General features: G+C 41.4%; 1 long non-coding RNA gene across 1 annotated transcript in view; it reads right to left on the reverse strand.

Moving 5' to 3' along the window:
- Positions 1–567: 567 nt before the first annotated feature.
- The window catches only part of LOC309637585, a 418822-nt gene continuing 397994 nt past the window's right edge, over positions 568–21395 (reverse strand). Inside the window, exon 2 of the long non-coding RNA XR_014250681.1 lies at positions 568–4770. This is a non-coding gene — a long non-coding RNA (uncharacterized lncRNA). The remainder of the gene's footprint in view (positions 4771–21395) is intronic.

The following is a 21395-nucleotide window of genomic DNA, read 5'->3' on the forward strand; positions in this document are numbered from 1 at the left end:
AATAAATAAATAAAAATAAATTAAAAAAAAAAAAAACCAATAGAGCTGAACACAGATAAAAAAAAAAATATTATATAGAATCAGAGGAAAATCAGGGCATCAAATAGAGTTTTAAAGCATCAGCAATTATTCTTACTGCATTACACAAGTTCATATGCATTTACTGAGGACCTTTATGTACCTAGCACTGTTCTAGCCATCCTGTGGGCGTAAGATGGGCGGAGGGAAAGGGCAATCTCTATTTGCAATAATTTGATAATGTTGTTATGGAAATCTAAGGACTTGTCTTTATTATAGAAAACAGATTTTATGCATATTAGGGATGGAAGCTGCCCCTCAATGTCAGCCTGGACCAGTGAGTCCCAGACACTTGTCTTTGGACCAGTTATGACACTTCCCATATTTGGGGGGCTAACATGAGGCTGTCAAGACATTAAACATACAAATCCATGCTATTTATTATGATCATTATTTCATAAAAGTAAGGACATCTTAGTATTATAAATAAAGGGATAAAGGACAAGGCTTTCAAAGGATTGAATTTTGACTTAGAGAAAATTCATCACGTTCTTTTTTTTTTTTCTTTCCTAATTCATTCAGAGGTAACAGAAATCCGCTCCAACTGCCGCCTGGAAACCACTGGTGCGCCTTTGTGAGGGCTCTCAGTGCATGAAGTGCTTATTTGTATTATGTCTGAGGGAGACAGTGAGTGACTTGGCTGCAGCAGGGATGTTAATCAAGATTTAGCACTCTGGGGCCCTCTGTCTGCTGCCTGGAGCTAGTTTCCCAGCAAACATCAAGGCTCTTTGCCTCTGGCTCCTGGGAAATGAGGACACATTGCAGGAAGGAGGTGAGGTTGGCTGTCACCTGCCATTGGCACTGTAGGAGGTTTGTTGGGTGTGGAGAGGAAATGGTGTGAATTGCAGGAAAGTATAAATTCTGATAATGCGCTAGGGTGGGTTAATGAGCTCCAGGCTTCCCTGCACATTGGCACAGCCTTCACTTGTCTTCCTGGGCTGGGGGATTAGCCAGAAAGAGGCAGTAAGACCCCAAATGCTACCCAAATGTAAGCTGATATTCCACGTCTCACCCAAGTATTATTTGGTTGGGCTTAGATGCTGAGCTGGAAGGGTTCATTGTGGTGCCGTGTGGTCCATGGTTAGGAGCCAGGATGCCAGAACGCTTTCTGTAAGTTTGCTAGACCTTTTGGAAGGTTCCAGGTTTAGAGTTTTCTCACACATCTGCTACACCTCAAGGTCAAGATCTGCCGAAGTAGCATAGGCAGATTCCAAATCAGGAAATGGGGTTATTCTTTCTGCATTATTTTTTTTACTGCTGAACAGGAACTGAGAGGAAGACCCAGAACTGAGGGTGTCACGCATGTGCATGAGAGAGCACATGGGTGTAGAAAGCAGTGGGCCATCCAACAGAAATAGAATGTGGGCCACATACGGCATTGCAAGTGTTCTAGCAGCTACTCTAAACAAAGTAAGAAGGAAGAGGGTGAAAATAATATTAGTAATATATTAATATATGATAATATGTTACTTAACCCAGAGAAATAGGGTGAAACTAATTTTAATAATTTTAATAGTGTACTATTTAACCCAATATATAAAAAATATTATCATTTCATCATGTAATCGACATGAAAAACTATTAATGAGATATTTTACATTTTTTTTTTGTACTGAGTCTTTGAAGTACAGAGTGTATTTGACACAGCACAACTCAATTCACCCTGTCCACATTTCAGGTGCTCAAGAGCCACACATGGCTAGTGACTACCGTGGACAGTGCAGGTCTGAGAGTTAAAAGCAACTTGTTATTTCTATTATTTACTTCAGAAACTTGTATTTTTCCTTTAGTATCAAAGAGGAAAGATTTCAAAACATAGTAAGATTTTTAAAATAATTGACATAACAGTATTTACCTTTTGCTTTTTTAATACGTGGATATATGCATAGAAAAAGATTGGGAAACTAACGTGCCAAAATAAAAACAATGGTTACCTATGAGAAGTTTGATTAAAATAGATTTTTTCCTTTTAATTTTTGTTCTTGATTTCCTATATTTTCTTTTATTCTGTAATTAATGTAATATTTGTATTGGGTCAGCCAAAAAGTGCCTTTGGCTTTTAAGTAAAAATAAAAGATACATTTTTCATTTTCACCAAGAACTTTATTGAACAACGTATTCACCCTTTTGTTCTACTACCTTCTGCCATTTTTCAGGCAACTTCATAATTCCATCTTCCCAGAACTTTTTATCTTTTTGAGGAAAGAACTGTTCCAGGTGTCTTTTACAGTCTTCCAGGGAACTGAAATTTTTTTCCATTAACAGAATTTTGTAAGGACCTAAATTAATGGAAAACTGAAGGTGCAATGTCTGGTGAATACGGTGGATGAATCAGAACTTCCCAGACAATCTGTAACAATTTTTGCCTGTTCATCAGAGAAACATGCAGTCTTGGGTTACCCTGATGGAAGATTATGCGTTTTCTGTTGACTAATTCTGGATGCTTTTTGTGGAGTGCTGCTTTCAGTTGGTCTACTTGGGAGTGGTACTTGTTGAAATTAATCATTTGGTTTTCCGGAAGGAGCTTGTAATAGAGGACTCCCTTCCAACCTCACCATATACACAACATCACCTTCTTTGGTTGAAGACCAGCCTTGGTGTGGTTGGTGGTGGTTCATTTCACTTGCCCCACGATCTCTTCCGTTCCACATTATTGTACAGTATCCACGTTACATCGTCACAATTTGTTTTAAAAATGGAACGTTTTTACGTTTAAGTAGAGAATCGCCTGCGGAAACACGAAGAAGGTTTTTTTGCTTAACTTATGTGGAACCCAAACATCAAAGCGATTCACATAACCAAGATGGTACAAATGATTTTCAGCACTTGATTTGGATATTTTGAGTATGTCGGCTATCTCCCACTTGGTATAATGTTGACTGTTCTCAATTAATGTCTCGATTTGATCGCTATCAACTTCCACTGGCCTATCCGACCGTGGAGCATCGTCCAGCAAGAAACCTCTAGCACGAAACTTTGCAAACCACTTTTGACATGTTTAATCAGTCACAGCACCTTCTCCATACACTGCACAAATCTTTTTTTGCCTTTCAGGTGCGTTTTTACCTTTCTTGAAATAATAAAACACAATATGCCAGAAATGTTGCTTTTTCTCTTCCATCTTCAATATTAAAATGGCTACACAAAAATTCACCAATTTTTGTAAGCCTTTTTTAAAATGCACACTGGTATGACAGCTGTCTCATACAATCTAACAAATTTGTTTTGAATGACGTTAAAGACAACTAAGTGCTACTAGAGCCATCTTACAGAAAAAACTGAACGAACCTTTTGGCCAACCCAGTATAATGGAGCTATAATAGATGTTATCAAAGAATCTGAAGCAAATATGATGATGGGGATGACATTAGTTCTGAATGATGACTAGACTGGGTGTTTACTGCAGTGTTCACTGTACATACACTAAAATTTTTTTCTCTGGTACAAAAATTAGAATGTTTTTAAAATCAGTATATGCTCATTAAAGACAAATTTGGAAAATGTAAGGAAACAAAAGAAAAAGAGTCACTGTCTCAGATATATATTTAATATATATATATATCTTTTAAAAATAAAAATAGAATATACAGTGTTTCATTCTAATTGTTTTTCACTTTATTCTTTCTTGGTACCTGGATGTTGGCACTTTCTGCAAATCCAGCATCATCTTAACGGCTTCTTAGGAGACAGCAGCATGGCAGAGGCAGTTTCACAAAGGAGCTTCAGGGCTGGATTCTATATCTGCACTACACAGGTTCAAATCCCACTTTTGCCACCTTCCAGATACATAAGCATGGGAAATTGACACACATACCTCAGCTGGTGTGTTGCTGCTGTTTTTTGATCTGTAAGATAGGAAAATAAATGTTTGCAGTATACTTTGAGTAGCATCTGGCACATGGTAAGCTCTATGTAAGTGATAAGTAATCACAAAATTACTTCTTTGTGGAGCTGAATCTGCCTTGCTACAAACCAACTTATCGTCATAGCATGCATAGCCCAATTCTCAACTATTTGACCTTTTAAGGAAGGTACAAAGAATAATCTCAGCACATTTTGTGTCATCCCCTACTTCATGGGTATGTTTGTTTCAAACTAAATATTATTGAACCCTTTCTCTTGCTCCTGTTACCTAAAATTCTTCTATGTGCAGTCAGGCAGGCCATACCCATGCCTATTACCAACATTTCCCAAGATATTTTCCAAGTAACACTAGTTCTGTTGAATATTAAGAGGAAATACTGAAGAGAGAGGAGGTGGATATTCCACATTTGATTCGGGAAATTCTTGATTAAACCCATGTTATGAGGTATATTTTGTCAGGCCTTTAACATGCTTATATGCATTGGGTATCTTCAACAAAGACTATAACATGAAGCATTTTTGCCTTCCTTACTCAGATCTTTGGGGACATTTCTCTGCCCAACACAATTTGGGAAACGCTATTCTGTACTTTGAATAACAATCTCCATTGCATAATGCTTTGAAAATGGAGAGCTCATGTTATCTGAAGTCCTGGTGAGCTCAGGCTTAAGCAGAAAACCTTTTAGTTCATTTGTTTCCATATCTGTTTTTTTTTTAAATTTTATTTATTTATTTATTTATTTATGGCTGTGTTGGGTCTTCGTTTCTGTGTGACGGCTTTCTCTAGTTGCGGCAAGTGGGGGCCACTCTTCATCGCGGTGCGCGGGCCTCTCACTATCGTGGCCTCTCCCGTTGCGGAGCACAGGCTCCAGACGCGCAGGCTCAGCAATTGTGGCTCACGGGCTTAGTCGCTCCGCGGCATGTGGGATCTTCCCAGACCAGAGCTCGAACCCGTGTCCCCTGCATTGGCAGGCAGATTCTCAACCACTGCGCCACCAGGGAAGCCCCATATCTGTTTTTGAATAATCTTTTCCAACGGTATTGCTCTCCTCCCTCGAATACCAGTGAGTTTTATATTTGTTGGGTGACATCTGGGTCTTCCTATCTGAGGATTGTTGGGTTATAGTCAAGCATCAAGAGATGCAGACAAGGCTGGGATAAAGCTACAAGAACGCTAGGATGTTTCCTGAACATTGGTGCATGTATTAGTTTTCTACGCTGTGTAACAAATTACCACAAATTTAATGGCTTAAAATAACATACTTTATTATCTCATCATTTCTGTGTGTCACAACTCTGGGCATGGCTTAACTGGGTTCTTTGCCTTAGTGCAGTCGAGGGGTTGGCTGGGGCTGAGGTCTCATCAGAGGCTCAATTTGGGAAGAACTCTCTTCCAAGCTTATTCACAATGTTGAGTTCATTTCCTTGCAGCTGTAGAAATCATGGCAGCTTGCTTCTTCAAGGCCAGCTCAAGGGAGAGGCTCTACCCTTTTTGCTAAGATAGACTCTTTTATAAAGAAATGTAGTCACAGGTGTGACACCCCATCACGTTTACCATACTCTCTTGGTTAGAAGCAAGTCACAGGTCCTGGACTTGCTCAAGGAGAGGGAGTTATACAAAGCATGCATTTTTGGGGATCATCTTGGGGTGAGTCCACCAGAGTACACTCCTAAATTTCTAGGTGTGCCTTTGTTTTCTTTGGTAGAGTCCAAATCTGATTAACTGATGGTTGCATCCTGGTTAATCCAGTTATTTATTTATGTTATTTCTATCAACTGATATGTAATAGTTTTTATTCAAATTGTGCCCTCTTTCTAAATCTCTCTCATTTCTTCAGTTAGATCTTAAACTAAAAGGCAAGGGTAGCATCTCTTAGTATTCTTCATAACTATCAATACGGATCTCAAAGCTGGCTTTTAGTAAGTGCTGTTGCATGTATGAGTGAAGCTCTTGGCCATGTTAAGCCGTTCCTTCCTAGCTAGGTGATCTTTAGCAAATTGCTTAATCATTCTACACCTCAATCTCTTTAACTATAAAACAAGAATAATGATAGTTCCTGGAGAAATCTTACAAAACGGTAACTCAGATCCTATCACCCCCCTGCTGTAAACCTTCAGTGACAACCCATACACTTAGAATTAGATTCAGATTCCTTGACTGAGGTCTCCAGGCGCTTCATGATCTGACCTCAGCCTCACTCTCTAACTCCATTTCCTGTCACTCTCTCCCACTCAGTTTGCTGAGTCACATGGGCTTCCTTACAGTTGCTTAATTATACTCAGTTCCTTCCTGCCTCAGTGTCCTTGCATTTGCTGTTCCTCAGCCTAGAATGTTCTTCCCCCAGATTGTTTCACCACTTTCATTATTCAGGTCTCACCTTAAAAGTTGACAACTCTTAAAGGTCCTGCCAGACCACCTCCATTTCCACTATGCATTTCCTTACCCTGCTTAATTTTCTTGGTACCAATTATCACTTCTAAAACTCATATATTATTTGTATACATCTTTTTTAAAAAATATTTATTTATTTGGCTGCGTCAGGTCTTCGTCGCGGCATGCGGGATCTTCGTTGCAGCACGTGGGATCTTTCATTGAGGCGCTCGTTGTGGCGTGCGGGCTTCTCTCTAGTGGCGTGCAGGTTTTCTCTTTTCTAATTGTGACATGGGCTCCAGGGTGCAAGGGCTCTGTAGTTTGCGGCATGTGGGCTCTCTAGTTGAGGCGCATGAGCTCAGTATTTGTGGCGCGTGGGCTTAGTTGCCCCACGGCATGTGGGATCTTAGTTCCCCGACCAGGGGTCGAACCCACCTCCCCTGCATTGCAAGGCGGATTCTTTACCACTGGACCACCAGGGAAGTCCCTGTATACATCTTTACTCTTTGTCTCTGCTCACCAGAATGCAAGCTTCGTATAGGAAGGACTTGGCTTATTTACCACTGTATCCTCAATTTCTGGTGTAGTTGTTGAATAAAATAGTGTCATTTTTATTGTAAAGCACAGGTCCTGAGATACAGTTTCAAACAGACAGACAGAAAGGGAGAATACTGTGAAAAAAAAGTAGTAATAGTAAAATGCTATTTTCAGGTTAAGTAAAACTGGGGTTCTAACCACAACTGGCAGACTCTAAATTCCAAATTCCTTTCTCCTAACGTTTGATTATTATTATTTTGTTTATTATTTCTTGGTGCTTACAGGAAAGGTTGATGTCTAGCAGCTTGATTGTAATTTAGTGCTTGGCACACATTTATAATAAATTGAATTGGAATAATAGCAAAATCTAATGATATTGTTATTAGAAATTCATGAGGCAAAAAAAGATGGAACATCTCCATTAAAGCAGTATTTTTTTAAAAAAATCATTCTTATTCATGCAAATTCATTTATATTACCATAAGTTAATCTCACAGTTAATGGGAGTGAACCCATTATTTGGGATATTTAGAGAAAAAGATGCAAATAATTATTTTTTTTACTTTTCCAAAGGGTTGAAAAACTAGTTTCAGCTGCAGTGTGCATTTGTAAGGCATTGCCTACATTTCTGCATCTATTTGAAGCAAATTTTTGTACTTGGAGGTTTGGTGGGGTGGGGGGGACAAAATATCAAAACTTTGTCAGATACTGCCATCTGCTGGTAATTTTCTAAAATGCAACTTTGGACGACTCAAAACTATAATTCAGGGCTCAAAATTCTTGTTATTCAAATTCAAGTAAAACCTGGGATCCAAATTAGAGTTATGTTTGAATAGTAAGGTAATATAAATAAAATGTCAAGGTACCAAAAGAACTGAGTGAGTGGTTTCCCTATAAAAGTGAAGCAATGCCAATCTCGGTGTTTTTTTGTTTTTTGTTTTTTTAAATTTCTCATTTAAGGAAAGATCATTATCATTTCAGCATCTTCATGGGGCTACATCCGCCAATTAAAGAGCCCAGAGCCCCAGGCTGTCTGCAGTTTCCCAGATTAGGGCTAAATTAGTTTAATTTTCTCAGTCAAGTGCCCATCAGAGCGCTCCCTCTTCGTTTCATGTGGAGATGACTAAAAACTGACAAGTCTAACATAAAAGATTTGCCTTTGCTCAGCTTAATCAGAAGCCCATTGGTAACTGTTATCTTTAGCATGTCCTATTTTGCATGTCCTTCAGACACAGTCCCCAGCAGCCCAGCACTTTGTGGCTGTTCGGGCCACGGGAATTGAGTTGATCAACAGCAGAGGCAGCTGGCTGCTCCTGAGTAGGGTCCGCAGACCAGCAGTGGTGAGGCACAACCAGGGCGTGCCCGATGGCCAAGTGGACTGTCGTGCTGTGGGATGCGCCCGGCCAAATGGGCTCCCACTTTCAGATCGTCCCTGAGTTAGAAGGCAAGTGCCCTTTGCCTGAGGTTAATGAAGTTACTAATATTTGTGATGCTCTTCCTTTTTTTTTTTTTTAAACTTTTTTTGGGTTTTATTTATTTATTTATGGCTGTGTTGGGTCTTCGTCTCTGTGAGAGGGCTTTCTCTAGCTGCGGCGAGCGGGGGCCACTCTTCATCGCAGCGCGCGGGCCTCTCACCATCGCGGCCTCTCCTGTTGCGGAGCACAGGCTCCAGACGCGCAGGCTCAGTAATTGTGGCTCACGGGCCCAGCTGCTCCGTGGCATGTGGGATCTTCCCAGACCAGGGCTCGAACCCGTGTCCCCCGCATTGGCAGGCAGACTCTCAACCACTGCGCCACCAGGGAAGCCCGTGATGCTCTTCCTTATGCTTTCTAATTTAATCTAAGTGTGCTTGGGTTTGAATTGAGTAACACTTCTTGGGAAATTACATGGTGTTGGCTTTGAAGCAGTCTCTGGGTTTAAACAGATGTGTATCTCCACATGCCTAGCACTTTCATGTTTCGGTGACTTCATGCAAGTTACTGATGCCGGGGGCTCTCTGAGCCTGAGTCTCCTACAGAGAATTTCTTAACTTCAGGTTCTTGTGTAACTTTATATTTGGACCTATGGGGTTCCGTGTACACCCTTGAAAGTATACATGTTGTGTGTGTGTGTGTGTGTGTGTGAGTGCGTGTCATCTGATTATATACATTTTTGTTCCCAAAGTGTCCCTAAGCTTTCATCAGATTTTCAGAGTAGCCTATAAACTTGCCTATCCCCCAAATAGTTAAGACTTTATGTGATCCTGCTGTTAAATGAGGATTTATGGTACACACCTTCGAGGTTGCTGTGGGGATAGATTACAGTAGGTAAATATCACGGACAGAATGCCAGGTGCTTGTAAATATTACTTTGGATGAGGAGATCAGAACGGGGATTAACAGTATTATTAAAAATAAAAACCAGAGTAAATGTAATTTGTATTAGCGGACTTTTTTTGAGTCGCCTAATGACTGGCAGCATTCTCCTCATCTGGCCACGTGGTACCTCCTGTAATTGGTCTGCCGATGTTACTGCCATTATCGTAACTGGGCCTGATTTGACTGAAGGCAACTGAGCTGTGACCTTTGATGAGGTTAATTTTTTTTTTTTTTACCAGCAATCCCAGCTTTCTAGCAGAAGGAAGTGCTTCTATGTCAAATCGAGGGCTTCCAGATTACTCTAAGGGTTTATAGAGTACATCTTCCATTATGTGATTAGTGAGGAAATCAAATAACGCTGAGGTAGATGCTTAATAAACATTAGTTCCCATCCCTATTTAATCTAGGAAAAACACAGTTTAATAAAAGGAATTCAGCCCCCACTGAACTAATCAGGTTTTACCTGATGGCCATTGTTGTCCAAAGTTCTGTTTCATTACTCAGGGAAAGCAAGCGTAATATCGTGAAAAAGGTATTGATTTGGAAATCTGGAAAACTTGATTTTAAATTTCACTTTTTAGGACATCCCTGGAGGTCCAGGGGTTAAGACTTCGTGCTTCCAGTGCAGGGGACACAGGTTCGATCCCTGGTGGGGGAAGTAAGATCCCACATGCCGCACGGCGCAGCCAGAAAAAAAAATTTCACTGTTTGGAGAAGATCTTGGAGTACAATCAGGGAATTAACAAACTGCCTAAGACTCCAATTCTTCAGCTTTATAGGGGATTTTTTAAATTAATCTTTGGATTTTATTTTAAAAATAAATTAATTTGACAGAAATAACATTAGTCTTATTCCACTTTTCTCTATGTTATTTTGATAAAGATTAGGAGGAGGTGTAATTACTGTAACTTACATTGAAATTCTAATTTATTTTCCAGAATAAAGTATAGTAGATAGCACTTTTTGTATATTTCAGGATAGCAAAGGTTAAATAGTATTGAGATGATTTCTCATAAAATGGGGATTTTAATCCCTGAGTTATGAAGACTCATTGAAATCACCAATGCACACAGAAATCGCTCAATAGATGGTAAATGGATATGTGGAGTCGGAAAGTCCCTGCCCTCCCGGTGCTTACATTCTTGTGGGAGGAGATAGACGAATATAAAATACCTGCCAGAATGTCCACTTAGAGGATATGGAGCATTTATCAGCCGGCTCCAGACTCTGGGGGCATTAACTCCTCACACTTCTGATCTCTGCTTGGACGCTGGCTAAGAAGCTCCTATAGTCAGAGGTGCGCTGAAGCACCTCTGAAGAGGAAGGAGAGACTGGGAGCTTGGGGCACGACGCTGTGAACACAAGGTGAATCTGAGCTCACAGAAGTGTCTACTGCAGCTGAGGCTGGAGGCACAGGGGGGCCGAGGGGATGGGAAGCGGGGCATGGTACAATAGGTTTCTGCTACATGGGGGCAGATCTTGGGGAAAGAGTTCCAAACATGCGGAACATTAAAAGGCCATGAAGCAGAAACAAATTATATGTTTAGGGTTCACTGGGAAAGAAAGGAAGGGAGAGGTGGAAGACCCCACACTTCCCACCCATTCTTTCCTTTGTTTGGAAAGTTCTTCCCTCAGCTGCGCCTTGGGCTCACTGAGATCTTGTCCTGATCTCATCTAGAACTTCCCCCCTTACTCTGGCCCCATCCCTCTCTACTTCCTTTACCCATGTAGTGGGTTGAATGGTGGCTCTGGAACTTATGAATGTGACTGACTTTGGAAAAAGAGTTTTTGCAGATGTAATTAAGGTAAGGATCTTGAGATGAGATAATCCTGGCTTATCCAGGTGGGCCGTAAATCCAATGACAAGTGTCCTTATAAAAGACAGAGGAGAAAATGTGATGTGGAGATGGAAGTAGAGATAGGAGTTATACGACCACGAGCCAAGGGATGCCTGGCACCACCAGAAGCTGGAAGAGACAAGGAAGTAGCCTCTCCTAGAGCCTTCGCAGGGAGCATGGCCCTCCCAGAGCCTTGATTTTGGAATTCTGCCTTCCAGAACTGTGAGAGAACAGATTTCTATTGCTGTAAACCACCTGGCTTGTGGAACTTTTTTACAGCAGCCCCAGGAAACTAATATTCCTGCCAAATCATGTGACTCATTTGTAACTTATTTGCTGTCTAGCTCTTTGTGCTAGATCACAAGCTCCATGGGGGCAGGGACTTTGTCTCATTCACTGCTCGGTCCCAGTGCCGTTTCCCACTGTCTTATGATTCTGTCTTATGAAGTTGCCCTGCTAAATAGAGAAGACTTGAAGCCATTGTCTTCTCCTTGCGTTGGTTCACAGGAAGAACAGCTATGCTTCTATTTTGTGGATGAAGCTTGACTCGTCAGGAGAACAGAAAACACACGAGGTATTTTAGCAGAGGAGATTTAGTAGAGGGTATTAGTACATAGAGGTTGGAGGGATTAAAGACGAGGGGAAAAAGTATGCACTGAGCTAATCCAGTGAATTTTCCTCTAGAGCTGGTGAAACAAAAGGGAAAAGTTTGGGGTTATCAGAATTGAGGAGCTTGGAGGAGGAGCCCTGGAGAGCTCTGAGGAAGGACACATCCCATCTACTGTTGGCTTCTCTGGAGGGCATGAAGCTGTCCTGGGGATGCCAGAAGGAACTGGAGGCTGGAACCAGCTGCTGCTCTGGGCTGAAGGGCCACTGGTGGGGCAACTTTGACAGAAACATTAAGCAAATAGGAGAAGGGAGTCCCTTCTCAAGTACCGCCTACTTCCTTTTCACTTCTTCCTGCCTTCAGGGCTCCCTCCATGCTTCTTTTTAACAGAATCCAACAGGAAGGCACCTGATAGAGGCATCTGGGAAATGTAGTTTGTGCTTAAGCAGAAGGCAGAATGTAAAGAAATGGATCTGGAGCTCCGATAACAGCTTGATACCTAGCATAAATGGTGATGATGTACTTTTTGGCCTGGCATCAAAAAACAGAACAAGGATTCATCCTTTGCAGCCCATGCATCTATGTGATTATTTAATTAATTATGCGTGACAGGTTTTGCCTAATGGCTGTCTTCCTTACTAGACTGCAAACTCCATGAAGGAGTCTATTGTCTATTTTTTTTTCCCCTGAGGAATCCCTGGGGTCTAGAACAATGACCATCATGGAGTTGGCATTTCTAAAACAGTTGTTAATTGCCTGACTTCTTTTCTGGGTTTTTATCTCACCTGATTTAATGTTTCTGAAGGACTATGCTATCCTTTGTGTCATAATGAAAAGCCTTCTTTCCTTGCATAAATATGACATAACCCTTACTCTTTAGTGCTATTATCCCAGAGGCAGGGTGGTGAATGAAGGGGGAAGTTGGCAGGTGGCTGCTCTGGAGTGTCAGTTACCTCACTGAGCTGTCTGCACCAGACCAATTATTGTCAAATCTCCAATATCTGCTTCTATTTGTTTCATGTCGATGTAATCATGGACTCGTTCAAGCAGACTTTGTCTGGGAATTCCTTTATATTCTATCTTTCTGAAAAGTGATCATTTTCCCTCTGAATAATGTGAATATGATTTAGAACACGATTCTTAGGCAGGGATTATTTTGCACCCCGGGGGACTTTAACAATGTCTGGAAACATTTTTGTTTATTATAACTGGGGGATGATACCGGCATCTAGGAGAGGGAGGCCAGAGGAGCTGCAAAATATCCTATAATACACAGGACAGCTCCTACAACAAAGAATTGTCTGGTCCAAAATGTCAATAGTGTAAATCAAGAAATCCTGATCTGGTTTTAAATATATTTTTTATTCATTACTCCATGAAAGAAAGTACAATATAGAGGAAAAAGCATGGGCTTGGAAATCCAAAAGAGTTGATTTTAAACCTCACTTCTTCATACCAGCTGTATGATCTTAGGGAATTAACAGCTTGCTGAAGACTTCAGTTTCTCATCTGAAATGGCGGGAACTAAATCCTGGTTTGTTGCATTATTATGAGGGTTGCACAAGTTAACCAATGTACTGTGCCTGGCACACAGGAACCCCTCAATAAATAGTAACTGGATGTATGAAGAGAGCACATATGTTTCAATGCATTTATGCTAAAATATACTACCCAAAACGTACTTCTTTAACTTCTTAATTGCTTTCCCCTTCAAGGAACAGAAATCTGCAAAACTACATAAAGCACACATTTCCAAGAGCAAATTTTTTTATTAATGGTGTTTATTTTAACATGAAACTTGATCTGCACAGTCTAACTTTTTCCAAGGGTTTTAATTGGAGTAATCACATTCCTCAAAGCAATAATCTCGTAAGAATCACAATTAGAAGAGGGCAAAATATGAATATATGGGGACGATAAAACAAATGTTTGAAATTGAGACATATCACTGCCATAGCTAGGCGACACTTTCAAAGAGTTTTAACTGTTAAAAAAGATAGCAGTTAGATTTAGGCTGAACAAAACAAAACAAAACAAAAACTTAAAACGTTCACCCTGATTTATGAAAGAGCATCTTAATAATAAAAAATGTCCATTTAGCTACACCACAAATCATTTGGATTTTTGCTCTCTCTGTAGCTTGCCTAAGAGAATAGATTTATAAGTTTGTTTTTCTAACTATCAAAGCAATGCAAGTTCATTATAGAAAAACTTAGAAAATATGAGAGTGAAAAAAAAAGAGAATAATAAAAGTGACCCATAATCCAATAACCTAGAAAGAGATATCAACATTTTAGCGTATTTCCCTTCTTCTCACTAAATGAATATTCTTGGGGCTGGGGTACTGCTCCAGATTTGTCCTAGGCTCAGTAAGCTTATCAGGACCTGTATTCTTAGCATCTTACACCATACTTGGCACATTTTGAGGGCATTTGATTATTAACTAATTAATAAATGTTAATTAAATATATGTATTAAGCAATAAAATTCTATGAAAATAACACACCACCTAAGACGTAAAATCACAAGTGAACTTTTGTAACTGCTTATGTATTAGGTTGTACCACACGAAATGGTCTATATATACAACAAATTGTGACCTAAATGTGGCAATTTAATTACAGCCTGTATTATATCACGTGCTTTTCGAAGTCTGAAAGTGAATATTATTCCTCTTTTATATCACCTGCAAAGCTTGGGTGAGAGCTTTGTAGAAGGAAGATGCTCAAACATTAAACTCTGCGTCGTGCGTGTATGTGTGTGCTGTGAGTACCCCCAAAGCCTTTCTTTGCATGAAGCCAATGATTTCATAAAGTGTTTTTAGTATATGATTCTATTTATATGAAGTACCCAGAGTAGGCAAATCCATAGAGACATAAAGTAGATTAGTGGTTGCCGGCGGCTGGGGTGAGGGAGGAATGGGGGTTTGCTGTTTAATGGATACAGGGTTTCCTTTTGGGGTGGTGAAAATGTTCTGGGATTAAATAGTGTGATGGTTGCCCAACACTGCGAGTGTACTAAATGTCGCTAATGGAAAATTTTATGTTATGTGTATTTTACCACAGTAGAAAACATAAACCAAACCCATGTTTATTACCTGAATTCGTCAGGATTCTTTTTTTTGCAAGGGACTGAGGCAAATCAAATTGGTTTTAAAAAGGGAACTTGTGGGGGAGTGAATTCATTACCTGACAAAACTGGGAAGCCCAAAGGTAGAGGACTCGGACAGTGCTGTCAGGGTGCATCCTCGTTCTCTCTGTCTGTCTGTCTCTCTCCTTTCTTCCCTCCCTCCCGCTTTCATCTTTGCTCTCCTTGGAATATTGGCCTGATTCTCTCCTATTACAGGTTGTCTTCCACTATGTGGCAGAAAAAGAGGGTAGCACACAGCCTGACAGAGATCCAGGCTTCCATCACCAACTGGGGGACCCCAGGTGAAAGAGAATCTCTTCAACTGGCCAGATAGTATTGGGTAGCGGTAAAAAAAAGACCTCCTAGCACCCCTACTTCTATCAGCTGTGTGATCTTGAACAAGCTACTTAAGCTCTTTGAACTTCCGTTTCCTCATCTGTAAAATAGGAATAATCATAGTGTTACCGACCTAGACCCTTGGGCTCTTTAATCAATAGAAATTGATAAGAGTCCAGATAAGAATTCCAGGCAAGGCTTTACTGGGGCTCCTGCTGCAGCATGAGGGAGCGAAAACAAGCAACAGGTGCCCTTGCTCCCTCCCCGAGAGGAGCTGATTGGGTCCTTAAAAGGGGTAACAATAGGGGCGGGTCCATGGGTTGGATAGGAGGCGTGGCTTAGGTGGTCTGCCCACCCCCTTGGTGGTGCTGTGTGCAGGGATGTGCATGGTACCCTGCTTTTGCTCCCAGCACCTCAGAAGTGGAAGTTGGTTTGTGGCCTTTTTGTATCTTATTGTTCATAATTGCCCCGACTGTTGCATGCGTGCAGTTATTTTTAGTTCCGTATAGTTTCTTTATATTCTGTTGCTGGAGGAGACATTTGTCCAGGTGCAAGCACTCCGGTAAAGGGTCCCAGGTCCCAGCCTATCTCAGTAGTATCTACCTCCTTGGGTTGTCATGATGGTTAATATATATAAAGCGCTTAGAGCTGAGCCTGACACACAGTAAGTGCTTTTTATAAGTTTTGCTATTTTAATCATTGCTGTCATCATCATCATCATGATCATAGTGATTATTTGTTAAATCCAGAGGAAGGACTTGATTGGCCAAGTGTGGGCCAGTGAACTCTGCCGGGCCCAGGATGCTGGAGTGGGCAGGCCCACCAGAAGCAGTTCTCACAAAGAATGAAGTTGTTACCAGAGAAGGAGCAGAGCAGACATAAACACCTGTTGGCTACCCAGTAGCCTACCTCCGCTTCAGATAGTTTCAAAATCCCTACTTCATCTGGTATAAATACGTCCATGTGTACAGCAGAAATTAGCACTTGTTTATTCACTAAGTGCCAAACCCAGTTTTAAGTCGCTTGTGTTTATTATGTCATTTGTTCCTCCAAAGACCCTGTATGATTAAAGTATTACTATCTTTACAAATGAGGCAGGTGAAAGAACTTGCCTGATGTTGCCAGGCCAGGATATGAGTTCAGGCAGCCTGTCTCCAAAGCCTGAATTCTCAGCCATTCAGCTCTGTTGCCTTCCGCTTAATGGTCATTAAAACAAGTAATGAAAAGATAAGAAAGAAGATGGGCAATTTGCGCAGGTAGCATTTGTATTGGCTAAAAAAAAGAACTTGCTTTTTTAAGAGTACAAGTATGTAACAGGTTCTGCCTTCAAGGCAACGTTGGAAGGAGCAGCAAACTCCTGAAATCAAGTTCTGTTTGCAGTCCTGTCATGAGGAAAAAATGTTTGTCAGCTTGAATAAGTAGTTGTACTTTCCTAAGTTTAAATCCCTCCGTCCCACCAAAAATCTTGAGAGATTTGGAGGCAGGAATCTTTAAGGAAACCCCAGACACACAATTGTTACGTATTTGTGATCTCCAAGCAGGCATTTTTTTACTAACAGGCTTAACCCAAGGACGGCTGGTTAAGCAAACAGGTCTTTTCCGGACAATGGAAAGATAAACGGGACACTGAGGCATGAATGAGTGAATTGTCTTCCACTGCTGAGTCTTGCTCAAAGCACCTCTGGGTGAGAAACAGTTTTTAAGACAAAAGAAGTGCCACAGCTGGCAGTTAAATAAAATGAAATTTGCTTGTTTTGGCCATCCCATTCTGTTGGTTAAAGAAGGAAACAAACACTCTTTAAATAAGCAAATAAGTAGGACTGGACCCATTCCTGCGTTTGACAAAAGAGAGGCTCTGCTTTATATTTTGAGAACTGAAATAGATTGAAGTCAAACAGATTTATTTAATAACAGAGTAAAAAAGAACAGCTGTGGAAAATATTTAGAAGATGATACACAGAGAGTCACACACATAGCTATAGTTGCAGCATAGACCATAAAATGGTGCCAGGATAATCAGAGGGTTTTTCCTTTTTTTCAAGTCTTATTTTCCTGAAGCTAAAAAAAACACAACAACTTTGTGATTTAAATGATGCAGTTAATAAATGGCATTTATAAAATATTCAAATAGCAAAGATATGTGGTATACCTAGCACTTTTTGAGTACTTCCTATGCATCAAATAATATTCTAAGCATATTAATTTATTCAGTTTTCTGAATTCTATGGAAATGGTTGTCATTACTAATCCCATTTTAGCAAGTGGGGCAACTGATGCCCTGAGTTGGGAGTTGCCTTGGGTAAGATCACCCAGCATCTAAGCTGGACCCAGGCAGCTGGATCAAAGCTATGCGCACAGCAACTAATGGAACTCCCTGAAGTCTGTAGACACTGTTTAATGAAAACAGTAGAAGGGCCACAGTTCTGTGCCCATCTTCCCCTCTCCCACCCCACCTCCAATCCCATCATGGCCCAGAGGTAAGGTGACCAATTCATCCCTCTTTGCCTGAGACTTTCCCAGTTTTGAAACGAAAGTCTTATTTTCCAGGAACCAGCACACTGGGATGGTTGTTCACCCTACCCAGAAGGCACATCACAGATAAGTTTGTTTTGTATCTTTTCCATGGATATATAAATGTACTTCCATAACTTTGTTCACACACACACACACACACACACACACACACACACACACACGCTCCTCCGTGACCTGCTTTTCTCTTGTTCAATGTATTAAGCAGCCCTTTCCCCTCCCTCTCTTTTTAGTGATTGCATATGCATTCATTGTAAAGTTGTATGGTCACTCATATAACCAACCCCTCTGAATGCTCTGTTACAGAAAAAAAGTATTATAAATGAAGAGGAAAAACGGTGATATTTGAGGAGGAAGCCAACACTTTAAAGAGAGAAAGAAAAAAGAAAGGAGGAGAGATAGAAGGAATGTGGGGAAAAATTCCCAACAAGCAGAAACAAAGAAGAAAACGTGCATTGGAAGATAATGAGAATAATATTATCTTCAGAGGAAGGAAAGTCTCAGTGGATGACTGTCAAGAGGTCAGGGATCCAGCCCTGGGTCCATCCCTGGAGAGCTGTGTGACTGTGGATGAACCGCTTCACCTCAGTTTCCACAGCTGCAAAATGGGATCAGTAAGTCCTGCCCAGCCAACTGGAGAGAAGGCCTGTGAGGACTGAGTGAGTATAAAGTGCAACTATAAGGCATTTTTATTAGTATCCTAGTTAAAGTACTAGCTGACAGGTTCGACTGTGCTCACTGAACTATGGTTCAGAGATCACAGGGTGATGAAAGAGTCTAAACTGTTGATTCTCACACGTATAATATTCACCCAGGGAGGGAGTTCGAAAATGAAAATCAGGAGCCCCACCCCAGAATTATTGAATTAGATTTTCCGGGAGTGGAACCTGTATATTTGTCATTTTCATGAGTTGACTCAGGGAATTCTATTTTATTTTATTTTATTTTATTCTATTTATTTATTTATTTATTTATTATTATTATTATTTGTCTGCATTGGGTCTTCATTGCTGCGCTTGGGCTTTCTCCAGTTGCTGCGAGCGGAGGCTACACTTCGTTGTGGTGCGCGGGCTTCTCACTGTAGTGGGCTCTCCTGTTGCGGGTCACGGGCTCTAGGAGCTCGGGCGTCAGTAGTTGCAGCACGCGGGCTCAGCAGTTGTGGCACGCAGGCCCTAGAGCATGCGGGCTTCAGTAGTTGTGGTGCGCGGGCTGCGTAGTTGTGGCTCGCGGGCTCTAGAGCGCAGGCTCAGTAGTTGTGGCGCACGGGCCCAGCTGCTCCGCGGCATGTGGGATCCTCCCGGGCCAGGGATAGAACCTGCATTGGCAGACAGATTCCCAACTACTGCTCCGTCCCTGACTCAGGGAATTCTGATGCAAACCATCCAAATTCGTGAACAGTGGGCCAGATTGCCACACAGCAACAGGGGGCGCTATTCACTTGCTCTGCAATGAGCATATCAGCTGCTGGCGCTGTGCCCTGGCCGGCCTGGGAATCAGGCTCTGTGACGATCAGGCCCCAGTGAAAACTATCAGAAATGGCCCTTGACCCTTTTCTAATAGCAGAGAAAGGGCCATGAACTTCTGCTAAGCACCCACTATGCTTTAGAACTTTTCACATACATTATCTTTTTTAAAAATTAAAATTTCTGTTGAGGTGGAATTGACATAAAAATCAACCATTTTAAAACCTACAATTCAGTGGCATTTAGTACATTCACAATGTTGTGCAACTACCACCACTATCTGGTTCCACATATATGTTATCTTTAATCCTCACAATATTCTGAAAGATTGACTCTTTGTTAATTTGCATTTTCAAGTAGCAGAAGAAGGCTAGAAAAGTGTTAGTATTGTAGGAGATTGGACAATTAAGGAGGGGGGTAGGAAGCTGGGATTCAAATTCAGGTCAGACATCCAAAGCTCTTTCAAATACATGAATGGAGGGAGGGACCCCAGTGTTCCCTATTTTCATGTGTTCTACACATGCCCAATCACAAGTTTAAATCTAACCACAAGGTAAGTCAACAACTTTACCCTGTTATATACCCTCAGGAAAAGAAAGGGAACTTTCTCAGACTATAGGTAAACCCATACAGAGTAAGATGTAAAAGGATGTGTCTTCAGTCGCTGGATCCATAGGATCCAAGCGTGTTCAGCCCTGGTCTGCAGATTAAAGTGGAACAAACCCACTTTCAGGTAGGGTGACCATGTAATTTATCCCCCAACTGGTACATTCTCAAAAGAATACTTGGACTGGACACTAGAATGACAGGCCACACAAGCGCTGTCCAAGACAAATGAGGACGTATGGTCACCCAATTCATAGACTCTCTTACCAGGAGGCTGAAAAGCCATTACTCCCTCAGCCAAGTCCCAAAGCAGGAGAGGAACAAACAAAGTATACTGATAAATAAATGAGAAATGAACACTTATAAAACAGTAAAACTCAACTAGGAAAAATAAAGCCAAGTGAAATACCTGTGAAGATTTAAAGTTACTTGATTGCAAAACAACAGGGGAGAAAGGAGTGAAATGTAAGAAAGTTACACACGAAAATATGGACCTGGCTAAGCCAAATGAATCTCAGAAATCCGGCACCCATAAAACGAGCAGAAACAAAACTTCAGCAAGGGGCTGTACCAGAACAATTAAGTCCAACTGAAACGACTATAAAAGAAAATGCATCTTGAAGCTGGAGCAGCATCTAAATGGAAATCAGATGACTTGGGAGAAGACAAGCCAGCAAATGACTCATAAAAATATCCCTTGAAAAGGAAAGTTAACAGAAAAACAGAGAAACATCCAAATAATATGAATTCTACTAGTTCAGGATCTGGTCCAGCAGAAGGTTTCTTGTGACCTATCGAGTCTCAGACACAGAAGAGAATTGCCAGCCCTGCTTGCAGCCCAACTCACTCTGTTGGGTTGGAAATTGTTAGGCAGATGGCTGGTGTGCGTGTGTGTGTGTGTGTGTGTGCGTGTGCGTGTGCGTGTGTGTGTGTGTGTGTGTGTGTGTGTGTGTGTAGAGCTGAGCATGACAAATGTGGAGCTTCCCAAGACTTAGTAAATGAGTTATGCACCTCCCAGCCTCCCTGACTCCCAGTTCTCAGTCCATCCGCCTGCCGGGCCCTCCCTGGGCCTCCGCAGCGTGAAGGGCTTCAGGGCAGCGTGGACTTAAACACCACCTGCTTCCTGGCTGCAGGCGTCACAAGTAGCAAAGGTGAACTGAGGCTGTGAGCAGGGCAGTTAATAAGGAAGGAAGGAAGGAAAGAAAGAAGGGCGCACGCTTTACTGAGCACAGCAACAAATCTTCATCATTTTGAGAGGACTTTTGCTTGCCCAGCGTTGCAGTGTTCTACAAGCAGCGCTGCCCTGTGTGATTGGGTTGTGATTGGATTGTGATGGGTTTCCCCGTTTCATCCTGGGTGATAGGAGGAGCAAGGATTGGGGAATTTTAAAGGCCTGGCCTCAAAGCTTAATTTTTTTCATCCGTAGCCGAGTGACCTTGGGCATATATATATACCTTTAGTTATCCTGGTCTTAGTTTTCTTGTCTGTCAACAGAGAAAAATATCTCTTGTCTTGATACCTGCAAAGTTCCAGATCCCCCTCGGGAATTCCCAGGGGGTTCATCTACAGCCGGTATGTGCTCACAATGAAAGTCGTTCTTTCCCCTTTCCTATAATAGGAAAGAAACGGTGAAAGGCACAGAAAGAAGACTTAAGTTCTTAGTCAAACACTATTTAC

This window comes from Balaenoptera physalus (assembly GCF_965194825.1).
Source record: "Balaenoptera physalus genome assembly, chromosome: 11".
In the NCBI taxonomy this organism is placed as follows: domain Eukaryota; kingdom Metazoa; phylum Chordata; class Mammalia; order Artiodactyla; family Balaenopteridae; genus Balaenoptera; species Balaenoptera physalus.